This window comes from Salvelinus fontinalis, chromosome 21, assembly GCF_029448725.1.
Source record: "Salvelinus fontinalis isolate EN_2023a chromosome 21, ASM2944872v1, whole genome shotgun sequence".
NCBI classification, from domain to species: Eukaryota; Metazoa; Chordata; class Actinopteri; order Salmoniformes; family Salmonidae; genus Salvelinus; species Salvelinus fontinalis.
The window spans coordinates 22,680,463-22,701,336 of NC_074685.1; the positions used below are offsets into that span (position 1 = coordinate 22,680,463).

The following is a 20,874-nucleotide window of genomic DNA, read 5'->3' on the forward strand; positions in this document are numbered from 1 at the left end:
GCTCACTAACATGGGGTGAATGAGCTCTATTCAATAGACAGGGAGACAGACCTGCCTGACTTTGTTTACATGAGACATGTCACACATTATTTGAGAAATACTGCACCAAACACCTTTGGATGTGAAATTGTGCAACTAAAACATCCTTGGCACAAATACCAAAATTAATTACAGATTTCAGTAAGTGAAATGGGGTTTTGCGTCATGGCGACACAGCTCATTAAGCATATGTGGAATTGACCATGAAACACACCTCAGACATGTTTCTAATGCAACAGAAAAACAAGTGCCAATCAGTGCGTTCAGTGGCTCTAGAAAAATGTGGGAATGTTATAAAGTCTGTTGAATGAAGCACTATGTTAAGCAAAATAATTATTGGCTATTCAATACTTACACAATATTTCTACATACACACAGCATTTTCCAGAGCAGTATCTAGGTCATGTTAGGAGTTACAACACAGTCACTGTGTATGACCCCGAGTGTCCATCCTTCCAAACACAAAGGCCAGCTCTAGTCTCTGATGCTGGGGAGCTCTGGGCCTCCTCTCCACTGCTGCCCTCAGGCCTCACTCTCCAGGGCAGTACACACATGGAGTGGTCAAGTCTGTTGGGTGTCAGGTACCCTTCAAACCTCAGCAGTGTCCAGTGTATCAGCAGTGCCTTTTGTCTGCACAGGATGGGAAGAGTTTAACAAAGTACTCAAGGTGCATCCGTATTACAAAACAGTATTGCTTTAAATAATGTATTATCTCCATATAAGATACATGCATCAATGACTTTACATGTATTATTATTATTACCTCAGAGTATAACCATATTAATTACACATTCTAAAGTAGATATTGTTAGCCTCACCACACTGAAATCTGGACATTGCGTTGCAGTCCCCTTCTGAGGTCATCCCTCCAAAGATGTAGATGTTTTTTCGCAGGGCTACAGCTGAGTGGGCAGCCACCCCTGGGAGGATATCTCCATTAGCTTGGACCTTCTCCCACATCACGCTGCCTAGAGGAAGTATAGCACCGGAAGGCAGTATTTAACAGGACCAGCCGTAACACTTCTCATTCCCAACATAGAATTATACATTTCAACAGAGGACACAATATAATAATACAACTACAGCAGGACCAAGTTCTTCATGTGTATTTATGACTGTTGACTACTTACTGGTATCCAAAGAGTACATGTCGCTGTGGAGCTTCTCTCCTGCCATGCCTCCATGGATATAGAGTTTGGAACCCACCACTGCCACCAAGTGGCCATGTCTAGGAGGAGCATGTCAGCCCTGTGTCTGGCTGAGAGCAGGGGCAGGACAGTACAGAGACAGAGGGAAAACACTATATATCTCCTCCTACAGCCATGTTGACTAGGTACTTTCTGAAAGATTAAAATATGGGAGGCCCACCAGCTGGTTGACTCTGTATTACTGAGTCTTTGATACACATTTGGACTGGTTCTGTGACTACTGTGCGATGGGTTGTATTGGCAGAAATATAAATGTCCAACCTGTGTCGAAGACGTGAGGCTTGGGGTCGGATATACAGTTGAAGTCAGAGTTTACATACACCTTAGCCAAATACATTTAAACTCAGTTTTTCACAATTCCTGACATTTAAAAATTCCCTGTCTTAGGTCAGTTAGGATCACCACTTTATTTTAAGAATGTGAAATGTCAGAATAATAGTAGAGAGTGATTTATTTCAGCTTTTATTTCATCACATTCTCAGTGGGTCAGAAGTTTTCATACACTCAATTAGTATTTGGTAGCATTGCCTTTAAGTTTTTAACTTGGGTCAAACATTTTGGTTAGCCTTCCACAAGTTTCCCACAATAATTTGGGTGAATTTTGGCCCATTCCTCCTGACAGAGCTGGTGTAACTGAGTCAGGTTTGTAGGACTCCTTGCTCGCACACACTTTTTCAGTTCTGCCGCGTATATTCTATAGGATTGAGGTCAGGGCTTTGTGATGGCCACTCCAATACCTTGACTTTGTTGTCCTTAAGCCATTTTGCAACAACTTTGCAAGTATGCTTGGTGTCATTGTCCATTTGAAAGACCCATTTGCGACCAAGCTTTAACTTCCTGACTGATGTCTTGAGATGTTGCTTCAATATATCCACATAATTTTCCTGTCCTCGTGATGCCATCTATTTTGTGATGTGCACCAGACCCTCCTGCAGCAAAGCACCCCCACAACATGATGCTGCCACTCTCGTGCTTCACGGTTGGGATGGTGTTCTTCGGCTTGCAAGCATCCCCCTTTTTCCTCCAAACATAACGATGGTCATTATGGCCAAACAGTTCTATTTTTGTTTCATCAGAACAGAGGACATTTCTCCAAAAAGTACAATCTTTGTCCACATGTGCAGTTGCAAACCATAGCCTAGCTTTTTTTAATGGCAGTTTTGGAGCAGTGGCTTCTTCTTTGTTGAGCAGCCTTTCAGGTTATGTTGATATAGGACTTGTTTTATTGTGGATATAAATACCTGTTTCCTCCAGCATCTTCACAAGGTCCTTTGCTGTTGTTCTGGGATTGATTTGCACTTGTTGCACCAAAGTACGTTCATCTCTAGGAGACAGAACGTGTCTCCTTCCTGAGCGGTATGATGGCTGCGTGTTCCCATGGTGTTTATACTTGCGTACTATAGTTTGTACAGATGTACGTGGTACCTTCAGGCATTTGGAAATTCCCCCCAAGGATGAACCAGAATCGTGGAGGTCTACATTTTCTTTCTGAGGTCTTGACTGATTTCTTTTGATTTTCCCATGATGTCAAGCAAAGAGACACTGAGTTTGAAGGTAGGCCATGAAATACATCCACAGGTACACCTCCAATTGACTCACATGATGTCAATTAGCCTATCAGAAGCTTCTAAAGCCATGACATAATTTTCTGGAATTTTCCAAGCTGTTTAAAGGCACAGTCAACTTAGTGTATGTAAACTTCTGACCCACGGGAATTGTGATACACTGAGTTATAAGTTAAATAATCTGTGTGTAAACAATTGTTGGAAAAATTACTTGTGTCATGCACAAAGTAGATGTCCTAACCGACTTGCCAAAACTATAGTTTGTTAACAAGACATTTGTGGAGTGGTTGAAAAATGAGTTTCAATGATTCCAACCAAAGTGTTACCTAAGTGTATGCTAACTTCCGACTTCAACTGTAGGCGTGGCAACTGAGTCCCCTCCAGAGAAGACAAAAACAAATTGATAAGGAATTTAAAAACTGTATGGTTGAAAGAGATGGGGCTAAAGGAGTGGATAATAAGTCTAGCTGCACAGCTGACTGGCTGACTTACTGCAAATTGAGAAATTATGTGAATAAACTCAACAAAAAGAAGAAGACACTGTATTATATGAAGACAAGATCAATTATATAAAGAAATGGCTCTTAACAAACTGTTGGAAAAAAAATATTTTGACCAAATATGATACTATTTCTCTGTAAACAAATTAACAACAGACTTTCAGCATGCTTATAAAGAAGGGCACTCAACATGTTCTGCACTCACACAAATGACTGATGATTGGTTGAATGAAATTGATAATAAGATTGTGGGAGCTGTACTGTTAGATTTCAGTGCAGCCTTTGATATTATTGACCATAACCTGTTGTTGAGAAAACGTACAGTACCAGTCAAAGTTTGGACACACCTACTCATTCAAGGGTTTTTATTTATTTTGTACTATTTTTGACCTTGTAGAATAATAGTGAAGACAACAAAACTACGAAATAACACATGGAATCATGTAGTAACCCAAATAGTGTTAAACACATCAAAAGATATTTTATATTTGAGTTTTTTCAACGTAGCCACCCTTGGCCTTGATGACAGCTTTGCATACTCATGTTTTTTACGCTGCTGCTACTCGCTGTTTATTATCTATGCATAGTCACGTCATCCCTACCTACATGTACAAATTACCTTGACTAACCTGTACCCACGCACATTGACTCGGTACCGGTACACCCTGAATATAGCCTCGTTATTGTTATTTTATTGTGTTACTTTTTTAGAATTTTTTACTTTAGTTTATTTGTTAAATATTTTCTTAACTCATTCTTGAACTGCATTGTTGGTTAAGGGCTTGTAAGTAAGCATTTCATGGTCAGGTCTACTACACCTGTTGTATTTGGCGCAGGTGACAAATAATGTTTGATTTGATTTGCTGATGATTCAACCACAGCTAATAAAGTCACTGAAATACTTAACAAAGAGTTGCAGTCAGTTTTGGACTGGGTGGCCAGTAATAAACTGGTCCTGAACATCTCTAAAACTAAGAGCCTTGAATTTGGTACAAATCATTCCCGAAGTTCTAGACCTCAGCTGAGTCGGGTTGAGGTGACTAAATTACTTTATGTTACCTTATATTGTAAACTGTCATGGTCAGACCCTTTACTTTGTGGAAGCAACTTTGGCAGCGATTACAGCCTCGAGTCTTCTTAGGTATGATGCTACAAGCTTGGCACACCTGTATTTGGGGAGTTTCTCCCAGCAAATCCTCTCAAGCTCTGTCAGGTTGGATGGGGAGTGTTGCTGCACAGCTATTTTCAGGTCTCTCCAGATATGTTAGAACGGGTTCAAGTCCGGGCTTTGGCTGGGCCACTCGAGGACATTCAAAGACTTGTCCCAAAGCCACTCCTGCGTTGTCTTGGCTGTGTGCTTAGGGTCGTTGTTCTGTTGGAAGGTGAATCTTTGCCCCAGTCTGAGGTCCTGAGAGCTCTGGAGCAGGTTTTCATCAAGGATCTCTCTGTACTTTGCTCCGTTCATCTTTTCCTCGATCCTGGCTAGTCTCCCAGTCCCTTGTGCCAGGTTCCTCCAGACGTGACACTTGACATTCAGGCCAAAGAGTTCAATCTTGTTTTCATCAGACCAGAGAATCGTGTTTCTCATGGTCTGAGAGTCTTTGGGTGACTTTTGGCAAACTCCAAGCGGGCTGTAGTGCCTTTTACTGAGGAGTGGCTTCTGTTTGGCCACTTTACCATAAATGCCTGATTGTTGGAGTGCTGCAGAGATGGTTGTCCTTCTAGAAGGTTCTCCCATCTCAACAGAGGAACTCCTAGAGCTCTGTCAGAGTGACCATCGGGTTTTTGGTCACCTCCCTGAACAAGGCCCTTCTCCCCCAATTGCTCAGTTTGGCTGGGCGACCAGCTCTAGGAAGAGTCTTGGTGGTTCCAAACTTCTTCCATTTAAGAATGATGGAGGCCACTGTGTTCTTGGGAACCTTCAATGCTGCAACATTTTTTTGGTACCCTTCCCCAGATCTGTGCCTCGACACAATGCTGTCTCGGAGTAATATGGACAATTCCTTCGACCCCATGGCTTGGTTTTTGCTCTGACATGCACTATCAACTGTGGGACCTTATATAGACAGGTGTGTGCCTTTCCAAACCATGTCCTATCATTTTAATTTTAATCATTTTAATTTTTCTAACTCCAATCAATTTGTAGAAACATCTCAAGGATGATCAATGGAAACAGGATGCACCTGAGCTCAATTTCGATTCTCATAGAAAAGAGTCTGAATACTTATGTAAATAAGGCTTTTCTGTTTTGTATTTTTAATACATTTGCAAAAAAATATATATATATATTTTTGTTTTGTCATACCGGGGTATTGTGTACAGATAGCTGAGGATAACTTAAAAATATATACATTTTAGAATAAGGCTGTAACGTAACAAAATGTGGAAAAAGTCAAGGGGTTTGAATACTTTTCAAAAGTACTATGTACAGCAATAGCCGAATAGGATGGCATTGACTAGAATACAGTATATTTGAAATTAGGTAAACAGTATGTAAACATTGTTAAAGTGACCAGTGATTCCATGTCTATATACAGTTGAAGACGGAGGTATACATACACGTAGTTTGGAGTCATTAAAACTATTTTTTCAACCACTCCACACATTTCTTGTTAACAAACTATAGTTTTGGCAAGTCGGTTAGGACGTCTACTTTGTGCATGACACAAGTAATTTTCCCAACAATTGTTTACAGACAGATTATTTCACTTATAATTCACTGTATCACAATTCCAGTGGGTCAGAAGTTTATATACACTAAGTTGACTGTGCCTTTAAACAGCTTGGAAAATTCCAGAAAATGATGTCATGGCTTGACATCATTTGAGTCAATTGGAGGTGTACCTGTGGATGTATTTCAAGGCCTACCTTCAAACTCAGTGCTTTGACATCATGGGAAAATCCAAAGAAATTAGCCAAGATCTCAGAAAAAAAATTGTAGACCTCCACACGTCTGGTTCGTCCTTGGGAGCAATTTCCAAATGCCTGAAGGTACCACGTTCATCTGTACAAACAATAGTACGCAATTATAAACACCATGGGAACACGCAGCCATCATACCGCTCAGGAAGGAGACACGTTCTGTCTCCTAGAGATGAACGTACGTTGGTGCGAAAAGTGCAAATCAATCCCAGAACAACAGCAAAGGACCTTGTGAAGATGCTGGAGGAAACAGGTACAAAAGTATTTATATCCACAGTAAAACAAGTCCTATATCAACATAACCTGAAAGGCTGCTCAGCAAAGAAGAAGCCACTGCTCCAAAACTGCCATAAAAAAAGCTAGGCTATGGTTTGCAACTGCACATGTGGACAAAGATTGTACTTTTTGGAGAAATGTCCTCTGTTCTGATGAAACAAAAATAGAACTGTTTGGCCATAATGACCATCGTTATGTTTGGAGGAAAAAGGGGGATGCTTGCAAGCCGAAGAACACCATCCCAACTGTGAAGCATGAGAGTGGCAGCATCATGTTGTGGGGGTGCTTTGCTGCAGGAGGACAGGACAATTATGTGGATATATTGAAGGAAAATTATGTGGATATATTGAAGCAACATCTCAAGACATCAGTCAGGAAGTTAAAGCTTGGTCGCAAATGGGTCTTTCAAATGGACAATGACACCAAGCATACTTGCAAAGTTGTTGCAAAATGGCTTAAGGACAACAAAGTCAAGGTATTGGAGTGGCCATCACAAAGCCTTGACCTCAATCCTATAGAATATACGCGGGCAGAACTGAAAAAGTGTGTGCGAGCAAGGAGTCCTACAAACCTGACTCAGTTACACCAGCTCTGTCAGGAGGAATGGGCCAAAATTCACCCAAATTATTGTGGGAAGCTTGTGGAAGGCTAACCGAAATGTTTGACCCAAGTTAAAAACTTAAAGGCAATGCTACCAAATACTAATTGAGTGTATGTAAACTTCTGACCCACTGAGAATGTGATGAAATAAAAGCTGAAATAAATCACTCTCTACTATTATTCTGACATTTCACATTCTTAAAATAAAGTGGTGATCCTAACTGACCTAAGACAGGGAATGTTTACAAGAATTGAATGTCAGGAGTTGTGAAAAACAGAGTTTAATTGTATTTGGCTAAGGTGTATGTAAACTTCCGACTTTAACTGTACATAGGGCAGCATCCTTTAAGGTGCAGGGTTGAGTAACCGAGTGTTTGCCGGCTAGTGATTGACTAAGTTTAGGGCAGGGTACTGATTGGAGGCCGGCTAGGAATGGCTATTTAACAGTCTTATAGCCTTGATATAGAAGCTGTTTTTCAGTCTGTCGTTCCCAGCTTTGATGCACCTGTACTGACCTCGCCTTCTGGATGATAGCAGGGTGAACAGGCCGTGGCTTGTGTGGTTGATGTCCTTGATGATCTTTTTGGCCTTCCTGTGACATCGGGTGCTGTAGGTGTCTCTGCAGAGCCCTGAGGTTTCGGGTGGTGCAGTTACCGTACCAGGCAATGATACAGCCTGACAGGATGCTCTCAATGGTGCATCTGTTAAAGTTTGTGAGGGTCTTAGGGGCCAAGGCAAAATTCTTCAACCTTCTGAGGTCGAAGAGGCACTGTTGCACCTACTTCATCACACTGTCTGTGTTGGTGGACCATTTCAGATTGTCAGTGATGTGTATGCTGAGGAACTTGGAAGCTTTTCACTTTCTCCACTGCGGCCCCGTCGATGTGGATGGGGGCGTGTTCCCTCTGCTGTCTCCTGAAGTTCACTATCAGCTCCTTTGTTTTGTTGAGGGAGAGATTATTTTCCTGGTCCCACTCTGCCAGGGCCCTCACCTCCTCCCTGTAGGCTGTCTCGTCATTGTTGGTATTCAGGCCTACTACTGTTGTGTCGTCTGCAAACTTGATGATTGAGTTGGAGGTGTGCGTGGCCACGCAGTCATGGGTGAACAGTGAGTACAGGATGGGGCTGAGCATGCACCCTTGTGGAGTCCCTGTGTTGAGGACCAGCCTAGTGGAGGTGTTGTTTCCTACCTTCACCACCTGGGGGCAACCCGTCAGGAAGTCCAGGACCCAGTTGCACAGGGTGGGGTTCATACACAGGGCCCCAAGCTTGGAGGGTACTATGGTGTTGAAGGCTGAGCTGTAGTTAATGAACAGCATTCTTACATAGGTATTCTTCTTTTCCAGAAGGGATAATAGGGCAGTGTGATGGCGATTGCATCATCTGTGGATCTATTAGGGTGGTATGCAAGTTGAAGTGGGTCTAGGGTGTCAGGTAAGGTGGAGGTGATATGATCCTTTTAACTAGCCTCTCATAGCACTTCGTTATGACAGAAGTGAGTGCTACGAGGTGATAGTCATTTAGTTCAGTTACCGTTGCTTTCTTGGCATATATTCTATATCCTAGTCTGTTATGCTGGCAGTACATGCATATTGACCACAGTTCTTCTTGTGCTTTGTCCTCTGGATCCTGCACAGGAAAGAATTCCATTATTCTGTGGAAGGCATCAGTTCAGATGATCAGTTCATGTATAAACCAGACCATTGTGTGCCCATTTTTGGGGAAACATTTTTGGGGAAGCAAGTGCTGCTGTGAGATAAGGATATAGCTATGTAGTCTCGCGACACCATACCAAACATAATAAAACATATATTTTCCATAAAATAAATGTTGGATTTTTTTCATTCGTTTTTATTTGGAAGGCAAACAAAGCTCAAAAGCAATCACTTTTGCCAGTGAAAACACAGAATCCTACTTATTACTCCACGTGCTCCTACGTTACTTCACAGTGGGCTTTGAACAGGGCACCTGGCTCATGCCTGGGAGGCAGCCCGGTTCCAAAACTAATGCAATTAACTTTTACCCAGTGCAAAACACTCCTACACAGGCGCCCGGGCGAGATTAATCAAACCTCCTCATTGATAGAAGACTCATCTTTGTATCTGTGCCATTATAGAGTATGACAGCATGGGCATCTCTATTTTAAAGCAGTCAATTTTCTTCTTCTTCATTGGTTGATTGCTCCCAACTCGTAGGAATACCGCCCAGTTGACTACTTTAAAATGGTGGAAGCCCTCAAGGGCAATGTCCATGTTAAAACGGGTTATAGTCATGATGATATGTGTGGTTGTTGGTTTAGCTTTCTGTAACTTTGTAACAAGTACGGTCTTCATGTGTAGGAGCTTATTGGGTCTTGATTGCAAAGTCTCCAGATCTCTTTTCCAACTGTCCCAAAATCTTTTCCAACTGTCCCGTTATCTTGTTTCAATGTCCATTCTAGAATGCCCTTCTAATCAATCAGAAAGGAGTATTCAACAATGCTGTGGTATAAAATGGGTTATATCCGTGATAAGTCCTCAATCTCAATGACAACAGCCAGAACTCCGATATAAAGTTGTTTTTGTTGGCTTACTACCGTAATAACTAAGTGACTTGGCTAGCTAAAGAGACAAGGCTTTTCAATTCTCTTCTTCATCAATTTAAAAGTAAGAAAAGACACAGTTAACTGTTTATCTAGCAAGCCGAAGTCCTTTGGATGTCGTTTAGCTGATATGTCAATAATATGATATCTAATATAGCTCAGCAATCAATATAAAAACAAGTTTGCGGTTTAGCTGCATGAAAATTATGTGCTTGCTGATTTCCCAGCTAGCTACAAAATGTCAACAGAAACAGTCGTCCTTCTTCTTCGGTGAGGTTTAACGGCAGTTGGCATCTAATATGTTGCATTACCCCCCCCAACTGAACTATAGTATAAATCCATTACACCTAGTGATGCAAAATGGGAAAAGGGGGAGAATTTATTTTATTTTATATATATTACCCTATCAACTAACCCTACACTCATTAAAACCCACCACCTTAATTCCACTGCTTTAACCCTAGCTGATCGTACCCCAGGCCAACAACCTGAGAGGACGGGGCTCTACCACTCAACATACCCTGTAACTTCTGAAGTCAAATCTCATACCCCCAAGTACTTCTCTGCAGCTGCCATCACAACATGTATTTTCTGTGACTTACGTCCCATCTCTGCGGTACAGTGAATAACAATTGTTATGGACGCTAAGACGCTAAGCTTACTAAAACATACAGTACATCACTCATTGGCCTATACCTCTGTTCTGGCACAGATCCACTATTTACAGGGATCCTCTCAGAATCCCTAACTCTTGATCCACCCGCCTCTACTTTCTTCACTGCCTCAGCATACAACATCTTCTGCACTACTCTGACCCTGGCCACCTCAACCTGCCTCTCTCGCACCGGGCACTTCTGATCCCCACTAGCAACATGGGCACACCAGCAGTTGACACACACACATTTTCCCACCCAAACTATACATTCCTCTGTCCCATGTCCTCCTGCACACTTCCCACATCTTGGATTCTCCCTCCTACACACTGCTGCAACATGCCCATAAGCGTGACACCTATAACATCACAGTGTATTCAGCACAAAAGCTCTAACAGCATAACTCGTATATCCTAACATTACTTTGTCAGGTAAAGGCTGAATCAAAGCTCAAAGGAACAGACTGTGTCACCTCTGTTTCACCACCCTTACCACCAGGTCTGCGTCTCACTAAACGGCGCTACCCCAGAAATCACTCCCTTCAATGGTGCCCTGTACCTAAGCGCAAAGCAAGATACAGGTCTTTTCCCAAGTTGCATTGCACGGAGCGCCTGCTCCTTCTGATCTGGAGGGACATGCTAAGCCCTGTACTCCCTCCACTTCAAACTCGAGTGCCTATCCCTAGATAGCTCATACAGAAACAGTCCATTGCCAAAGGTCATTGTTCTATCTGTGCCCATAGAGATAGAAAGAGGGCTCATCTTTGTATCGGTGCCAATATAGTGGGCAGCGCCATTGAGGCTTTCTCCATTTTGAACTAAGTAGTACATTTTTTTCTTCATGATTGGCTGAACCCTCCAGATGATCCGGTTGGACATGACTCCAAAAGGGTCCCCAGGAGGGATCAGCCAATGAAGTTGGAAGTCGCACCCCGTTGACTACATTAAAGTGGTGGAAACCCTCAATGGCGGTGCCCATGCTAATACAGCCTTTCAGCCACTAGAGGCCTCTATCATTCTCTATGATCTGAACTGTGTGTACCAGTGTAAACTACCATGCCAGCGCTGTTGTCATGGATGTCTGGTGTGTACAGTCTGTGTACTGTGCCAATATCACCACATGAGGTCGCTGTTGCTGTATTATACAAATACCTCAATGTACCCCCTTACACATGAGGTGAACTGAATCCTCATTGACTGGACTGAGAGTGAGACTATGGCTTTGGAAGTAGGATGGCAATTGTTTATCCAAGTTTTTTTTACACACACGCACACGCACACGCACACACACACACACACACACACACACACACACACACACACACACACACACACACACACACACACACACACACACACACACACACACACACACACACACACACACACACACACACACACACACAATCTGTCAAATCCAGTCTCCGCTCTCTGTCCAGACATAGATGCTATTTGAGTGACGGGGTTATTGACATTGCAGTGACGTCCATCTCCCAAAATGCCCTTTGAATTCAGCTGCTCTATGTGAGTCTTAATTAGATCATGTCATTGAGTGTGGATTTGCCAGGCCAGACCCAGCCGTGACAGGGCCACTGTCATAAACATCAGGCACACCTCGCCCAAGACCTATTCATTATTCCTCCCTCACTTTAAGTGCAGTGGGGTTGCCTGGACTTAGGCAGGGTTATTTTGGCTTCTGCATTTATCTGCATCTTCCACTCTCTCGACCTAGACGAGAGAGGCTGAATGACGTGGAGCCCCTCTGGCCAGTTGTGTGTGTGTGTGTGTGTGTGTGTGTGTGTGTGTGTGTGTGTGTGTGTGTGTGTGTGTGTGTGTGTGTGTGTGTGTGTGTGTGTGTGTGTGTGTGTGTGTGTGTGTGTGTGTGTAACATGTGCTCTTGTGGGTTGTGTGTGAGAGTGAACTCCATGAGTGTGTGTATGTAACATTGCAGGAGTGTTTGTCTCTAATAATTTCTGCAAGAATATATATTTTATATATTCATTTTTATATGCAGTGGCAGATGTTATGGGCCTACTTCTGCAGTACACTGTAAACATAAAGTACACTGTAAACATAAAGTACACTGTAAACATAAAGTACACTGTAAACATAAAGTACACTGTAAACATAAAGAACACTGTAAACATAAAGTACACTGTAAACATAAAGAACACTGTAAACATAAAGTACACTGTAAACATAAAGGCAACATGGGAGAGTTAACAATACATCAAACCAAATTCAGCATATTTTTACTTGGAATATGGACATCCACTATTCATTGCATTCTCTTAATAGATTTGAATCATTTGGTCATACATTTTCCCACATTTGGAACATAGAGGCTAGCTGAGCTGTCGAGAGAGAGATGATAATCAATCTCTTCACCAGCCATGTGTTTGTGACCGTACTAGAGTCTAGACAATACTAGCCTAGAAGCCCGACACCTAAGGCTATTGGAGACAGAGGATGGTTGTGCTGTCTCTCTGTTTCTCCTGGAGAAGTTGGGTGGGCGGGGGAAAAGACAGATACTCGGGAGAAAGGAGCCGCAGCCAGCCATGCCTATTCATCTCCACACTACCCCCCCCCCCCTGGGCAAGTGCCTGTGTTGGGCTTTGAATCTATAGAGCCTTGCTATGCTCTCTGTAGCACTCTGGTCGGGATCTTGACAACACCTGACCTACTCCTGAGGGTAAGAGACTTGACTGTGTAAGCATCCCCAGTTTCCCAAAGTGTCACTCACTACCCAACCATGTCTTACAGAGGGAACCAGGCTGACAGAGTAGAGAGACACAGAGTAGAGAGAGCGGGATATCGTTTTGAACCAGGCCTGAGATCTTCCTTTCCACCCTCAGATTTCTTTTATTCTCACAATATCCAGGAGGCAAGAAAGAAAGTGCCACAATATGCATGAATGTAGGGGGATTTAGTATGAGATTAACTGCGAGATATGACAATTACTAGACATGGCAGCCAGAAAGTCTATCTTAAATACAATTCACTATAGTTCTGGAGAATCTTGACATTGTTGACATCCTTTTTCCTATCCTTCCTTGTCTAATTCTTGACATGCGATGACATGAGATAGCTGCTGGGGATATCCTGTGTCTACCCAGCCAGACTCAGGGGGATGTCTGAGTCTATTCCCAGAGATAGACTCTGTCCTGGGCTGTGCTTATCCCCTCTCCCCCAGCACAGTGAGGTTGTCAGGAGATGGGGAGTGAGGAGAGGTGAGGCTGCAGAAAGGTATGTCCTACATATGAGTATTTTGTGTGTATGTGTGTTACGGTGGCTGTACGGGTTATGGTGTCAGTACTATGTACAATAGCGAGCCAGTGAGAAAGGAGGCTGTATGCAGGGTGAGTCGTCTGTCCCTGTAAAGCTCTTCATCTCTCCATTAAATGAAGAGCTGGCTTTATTCTGACCCCTTCTGTAGGAAACAGCCTGGTAATCGGGATTAGTAGGGACCCTGCTAGTCCAGCTTGGACACCAAAGGGCTGGTCATCCCCAGGTAATTAGACCATTGGTGCTGTACTGGGCGAGCTGGGAAAATAACACCCAGCCAAAACCAATAGAAAGCCAAGTCACTATCCATTAGCTATTGACATTTCACCTATGAGGTGTTTAACTCAGCTGAAAAGCAGATTAAGGTTGATTGTCCAAAGGGTATTACATGGCTGTAATGGCTGTTTTCAAACAGAGAAATGGGGATTGTTTCTAGTGCTTTGGGTGAGATGGTGGGAGTGGCTTCTATCCAAAATATGTGAGGTTCTCTCTCAACTGTTTAACAGTTGATGATATACTGTAACTAGAGCAGACAGTGCCACCTCTTTCCTGTTCGGTGCAGTGCAGTTCAGTGGTGTAGATGAACACATTAGCCTGGCATTCATTCCTCTGCCAAGCTAATGTATTCAAAAAATAAATAAATTGAGAGAGATTTTGTGATGGTTAACAAATAAACCCAACACACTTTGTTGTTTAACTCAGTTGAATAAACAGCTTTGTATCTTGTTGCTAGAGACCAAGCATGTGTGTATAATACTGTACATGTGTAAACATACAGTATATGTTTTGTTAGTGTGTATACACTTTGCAATCATCATCATCATTTTTATTCTGTAGTATCGACAAGTAAAAGAGTTTCTTGGACAATCTGAAACTGAATCCAGCCACCACTCATCCATAGAGAAAGGTGTGAGTGATTACAGAGAGAGGTACATTACAGTGTCAGGAAAAGTGTCAGTGTGTGTGTGTGTGTTTATGTTGTGGAGGCCTTGTTCCATTGTCACCTATGGCAACAGGTCAAATCCGCCCTCCTTTCCTTAACCCCACCCCTTGGTTCCTTCAATTCAATTATTTCCCCTGACCAATCACAAGTGTCCATGATTGTCACTATCAAAGAGACAAGCGGTTGGATTGCAGGAGGTTCAAAGGGCAATGCCTGGGCATGCCTTTGTCCCCCCTCCCTCCTGCACACATGCTCTCTCTAGGTATTTTCCCCACTCTCTCAAGCAGAAAGGATTCATGTGGACATGACAAGGATAGCTGTTAATAACCTAGTTGTTAATCCCGTCTCTCCTTTCCTTTCCTCCATATCAGTCTGCCCTGTCTGCCCTGTCTGTCTGTCTGTCTGCCCTGTCTGTCTGTCTGTCTGTCTGTCTGTCTGTCTGTCTGTCTGTCTGTCTGTCTGTCTGTCTGTCTGCCCTGTCCGTCTGTCCGTCTGTCCGTCTGTCCGTCAGTCCGTCAGTCAGTCATTCAGTCTCTCCCTCTCTCTCTCTCTATTAGCTGGGTGGGGGTAGCATCAGGTTCCTGTTCTCTCCTCAGCTCCTCTCTACTACTGTCTGGGATGGACGCTCCCAGTGTATACAGCGTCACCCTGGGCAACCCACCTGCCAACTCCCCCGAGTTCTCTCTGAAAACGTTTGGTGTGTACGAGTCTTCATTTTCCTTTCTCTTAGCTCCAAGTGAGAGGTTTGAGTAGTGAATTGCCGTCTTGGTGGTGTATTCTGTATTTGTTGTGTTTGTGCACCTGTAGCATAGCACTAGCCAATCAGATGGGTTTCTCCAGTCAACTTCCTGGTAGCCCAGGGGGAGTCTACTCTCTGCTCCAGAGGTGAAGTCATATATTTTCGAAGTATTTTGTATGTTTATTGGATAAAGAGAAATAGAGGTGTATAAGATAGGAGAGAGAGTGCTGAAATATCAATGGGCCGGATTCAAACCCATGCTGGCAGCAGTACATTGTACATGCATACTCCAGAGGCAATGGCTTAACCTCTAGACCACCCCAGACCAGTAAGCACTATCTTTCATGAGTCAATGTAACTTTCAGTGCCACAAGGGCAATTTCTTCACTGCATTGATAATGACAGTGTCCGTGAAGGAATTCAGTCCCACAAGAACGACGAACATGATACACCGATGCACCATACCTGAACATGAGCCTCTGTACCTGTTTCTCTTCAGTGGGCCTGTGAAAATGTGTATATTATACGAAAATCAATGCCATTTACACAACTTTCTAATGAAGATACAGAAAAACTCAGAGAATATTGAGTCTTCCTTGTTTTGTAAGGGTTGAACATCTGAAATCAGAATAGTAATACCTTTCACTGTGAATGAGTTACAGACGTGTCATGCCCTGACCTTAGAGATCCTTTTTATGTCTCTATTTTGGTTTGGTCAGGGCGTGAGTTGGGGTGGGCATTCTATGTTTTGTGTTCTATGTTTTCTATTTCTGTGTGTTTGGCCTGGTATGGTTCTCAATCAGAGACAGCTGTCTATCGTTGTCTCTGATTGAGAACCATACTTAGGTAGCCTTTTCACACCTGTGTTTTGTGGGTAGTTGTTTTCTGTCTAGTGTGTCTGTACCAGACAGAACTGTTTCGTGTTGTTCCATTTTCATTTATCACTTTGTTATTTTTGTCATGGTGTTCACTTCTCATTAAAAGGCATGAACACTTACCACGCTGCGTTCCGGTCTCCTCCCTTAGACGATCGTGACAAGACGTTGTAGTGAACGGTGGTATTTTTATAGAATTCTATGCAATTTTATGTTATCTGACACTTTCTTGGATTCTATATTAAACACATATCTGCACCAAATCATATTACAAATTACATTTAGTTTTACATATGATAAGGAAAGACATTCACAAGTAATATAATATTCATAAATCAAGAACTTTATTGACAACTTTATAAAATGGGAATACATCATCTCATTGAAAACAAGTTACATTGAACATTCGAATGAGAATAAGGCATATAATAACAATAATTAGCTTTGACAATTTCAATTTCTTCTGTACATACAGTATATTCCACTAGGACTATAGCTTAATACACAAATTAAAAGCATGTAAGAGCGGCAAAATGAGCAGTGACAATCTGAGCTACTGGGTGAAGACTAGGAGTTCCTTTACTAGTGCCTATGTCTGCAATGAGTCACACTCACTGGAGTCCCACTACCAAAAGCATTCTCGGTCCTCTACGATGCATAACTGCTTTCCCTTGTGTTCTGGTATAACACAAACAAACCACATCATATACTCCTTCATATCTTTCCTGTAACAAAGTCAAACATTTCTAGAGTAGTCCTTTTGTACATTGAAGTTCACCTAGGCTCAACTAGGATGTGAGGGTATGATTGTCCCTGAGCCTTGTCTTCAGCCGTGGCAGGTTTCTCCCCCTTTGTCATGATCACACGCACGCACGCACACAACACACACACACACACACACACACACACAGTCTCTTAGGAATGTTTCTCAGTGCTGAGTAGAGATTTGTTTGCGAAGAAAACTAAATCCATAATGCTGACTTGTCTTCCTCTCTCATCTCACCGTTGTCGCCAATTGTTGTTTATACTGGCAGATGGGGTGCAAGTCATGTAAGAGAAGCTTCTGAGAAATTCACCCAGAAATGGGGTCAAATCATGTTGAGACTAAATGTTTTTTCCTTATCCCTCTGCCATGAAAAGTGTAGTTACACACAATATCTTATTTGCTGACTTTGCTGACCCTCCACATTGACCACAGACCTTATAATTGAGTCTTTGGTCGAATTTGAAGCGGATACCATCAATAACACTAGCATTAATGTGCCCTCGCAGATCCCATAAACGACCATTAATCATACACACTTGTGCCAGCCGGGGTACAAATGGATTTGTCCGCAACCCAACCATAACAGGAAGCCTCAGGGTGCTGGGAACCACGATTAAACTTGACAGATCTTGAACATCCCGTCTGGATTAAGAGCCACTTAAGTCACATTTCACAGCTTTTCCCTCTGAGAGATGCCTAGGAAATGGGCTACTTAGGCAACAGATATTTTCCCTTCCCTGTCTGAGGTCCTTTGCTGAGAGAGGCACTGGGAAACTTTGACGTCAAAATGGCCCTAACTGTGCTGTAGGTACTGCTGGTGCTGCTTCTCTCTGTCAGTATGACAAGCAGAGAGAGAAGGAATGCAATGGAAGGGAAAATATGGGAACTGTGAGGGGAGAGAGATAGCAAGGGGAGAGAGATAGCAAAGGGAGAGAGAGAATACTTGGTGTTGTCAAAATACAGAGAGCTGAGGCAGAGGAGGCTGACAGCCTTAGACAGTGTTTTTGACATTTAGTCATCTAATTGGAGTTTGCGGCATGATATGTTCGTGAGTAGAAACGTTGACTGGAGGCTGGAAAGCGGATGATAGCGTGGATATTGAGCACTATGGAGTGTACAAGTGCAGTACAGATGGATTCTTCCACTTCTCCTCTGGTAGACTTCTATCAGTTATGCTTTTCTTATATAAGAGAAGTGCCTGTGATGCAGAGGTTATTGTACACTGTTTCTAGAAATAGAACTGGGATGTCTCATACTCCCTTTGCTCTCTTTCTTCCTCTCCCATCCCTCTCGTCTTCTTCTTCGCCTCCCTCCCTCCCTCCCTAACCCCCAAACTCTCTGCTCGGCTAGTTGATTTCCTTTAAATGAGAGTTGTCGCTTTGATTCTCAAAGCAGCATGAATATTTCACTTTGTAGAGGAATATTTAATGTGTGGAGTGTGATCAGCTTTTTACATGGCTTTATTAATGCATGCTAAATGAGGTTTGGACTCTGAGCTTCAATCCCATATAGTCTCTCTCTCTCTCTCTCGTGTGTTTTTGTAGAGCAAAACTTTTTGTGGAAGGTACTACACAGTGCACAGACCCCTTTCTGCACTCAACGGCGCCGAGATACAGTGGCAAGAAAAAGTATGTGAACCCTTTGGAATTATCTGGATTTCTGCATAAATTGGTCATAAAATTAGATCTGATCTTCATCTAAGTCACAACAATAGACAAACACAGTCTGCTTAAACTAATAACACACAAACAATTATAAATTTTCATGCAGGGTGGAAAAAGTATGTGAACCCTTGAATTTAATAACTGGTTGACCCTCCATGGTAGCAATAGTCCTCATGTCTCCTTGCAGCATGCCTAAGGCACGTTCACGCAGATGAGCAGAGACCCTGGGCATCTTTCTTTTTGTGTTTTTCAGAGTCAGTAGAAAGGCCTCTTTAGTGTCCTAAGTTTTCATAACTGTGACCTCAATTGCCTACCGTCTGTAAGCTGTTAGTGTCTTAACGACCGTTCCACAGGTGCATGTTCATTAATTGTTTATGGTTCATTGAACAAGCATGGGAAACAGTGTTTAAACCCTTTACAATGAAGATCTGTGAAGTTATCTGGATTTTTACGAATTATCTTTGAAAGACTTGGATGAGTTTAGAAGTTACCTGTGGCGCTGATGTTTAGGCCGATGTATGTATAGTTTTTGTGTGCTCTAGGGCAACTGTGTCTAGATGGAATTTGTATTTTATAGGGAAGTTGAGAGGTCAAAGATACTGTTTAGGTTTTCTGCTGACAAATTTACACCTTCACTATTACAGTGAACCATTTTGTCCAGGAAGTTATCTAAAAGGGATGAAATTTGTTGTTGCCTAATTGTTTTTTGGTAGGTTTCTACACTACTTTCCTTCCATTTATTGCATTTCTTAATATTATGCAGTTCCTTTGGCTTTGATGCCTCATGATTGAGTATTGCTCTCTCTCCTCCTTCAGTGCTGTTAGCTGGCTGTGTGTTCCTCTCTCTCCTCCTTCAGTGCTGTTAGCTGGCTGTGTGTTCCTCTCTCCTCCTTCAGTGCTGTTAGCTGGCTGTGTGTTCCTCTCTCTCCTCCTTCAGTGCTGTTAGCTGTACCATGTGTTCCTCTCTCTACTCTTTCAGTGCTGTTAGCTGTACCATGTGTTCCTCTCTCTACTCTTCCAGTGCTGTTAGCTGTACCATGTGTTCTTCTCTCTCTACTCTTTCAGTGCTGTTAGCTGTGCCATGTGTTCCTCTCTCTCTCCTCTTTCAGTGCTGTTAGCTGTACCATGTGTTCCTCTCTCGCTCCTCTTTCAGTGCTGTTAGCTGTACCATGTGTTCCTCTCTCTCTCCTCTTTCAGTGCTGTTAGCTGTACCATGTGTTCCTCTCTACTCTTTCAGTGCTGTTAGCTGTACCATGTGTTCTTCTCTCTCTCCTGTTTCAGTGCTGTTAGCTGTACCATGTGTTCCTCTCTACTCCTTCAGTGCTGTTAGTTGTGCCATGTGTGCCTCTCTCCTCCTTCAGTGCTGTTAGCTGTGCCATGTGTTCCTCTCTACTCTTTCAGTGCTGTTAGCTGTACCATGTGTTCCTCTCTCTACTCTTTCAGTGCTGTACCATGTGTTTCTCTCTCTCCTCCTTCAGTGCTGTTAGCTGTGCCATGTGTTCCTCTCTCTACTCCTTCAGTGCTGTTAGATGTACCATGTGTTCCTCTCTCCTCCTTCAGTGCTGTTAGCTGTGCCATGTGTTCCTCTCTCTCTCCTCCTTCAGTGCTGTTAGCTGTGCCTTGTGTCCCTCTCTCTACTCATTCAATGCTGTTAGCTGTACCATGTGTTCCTCTCTTTCTACTCCTTCAGTGCTGTTAGCTGTACCATGTGTTCTTCTCTCTACTCTTCCAGTGCTGTTAGTTGTACCATGTGTTCCTCTCTACTCCTTCAGTGCTGTTAGCTGTACCATGTGTTCTTCTCTCTACTCTTTCAGTGCTGTTAGCTGTACCATGTGTTCCTCTCTCTACTCTTTCAGTGCTGTTAGCTGTACCATGTGTTATTCTCTCTCTACTCTTCCAGTGCTGTTAGCTGTACCATGTGTTCCTCTCTACTCCTTCAGTGCTGTTAGCTGTACCATGTGTTCCTCTCTCTCTACTCTTTCAGTGCTGTTAGCTGTACCATGTGTTCCTCTCTCTACTCTTTCAGTGCTGTTAGATGTACCATGTGTTCCTCTCTCTCTACTCTTTCAGTGCTGTTAGCTGTACCATGTGTTCTTCTCTCTACTCTTTCAGTGCTGTTAGCTGTACCATGTGTTCTTCTCTCTCTACTCCTTCAGTGCTGTTAGCTGTACCATGTGTTCCTCTCTCTCCTCCTTCAGTGCTATTAGCTGTACCATGTGTTCATCTCTCCTCTTTCAGTGCTGTTAGCTGTACCATGTG

General features: G+C 42.9%; 1 pseudogene; it reads right to left on the reverse strand.

Moving 5' to 3' along the window:
- Window positions 1-435: 435 nt before the first annotated feature.
- The window catches only part of LOC129818248 (rab9 effector protein with kelch motifs-like), a 30,408-nt pseudogene continuing 9,969 nt past the window's right edge, over window positions 436-20,874 (reverse strand).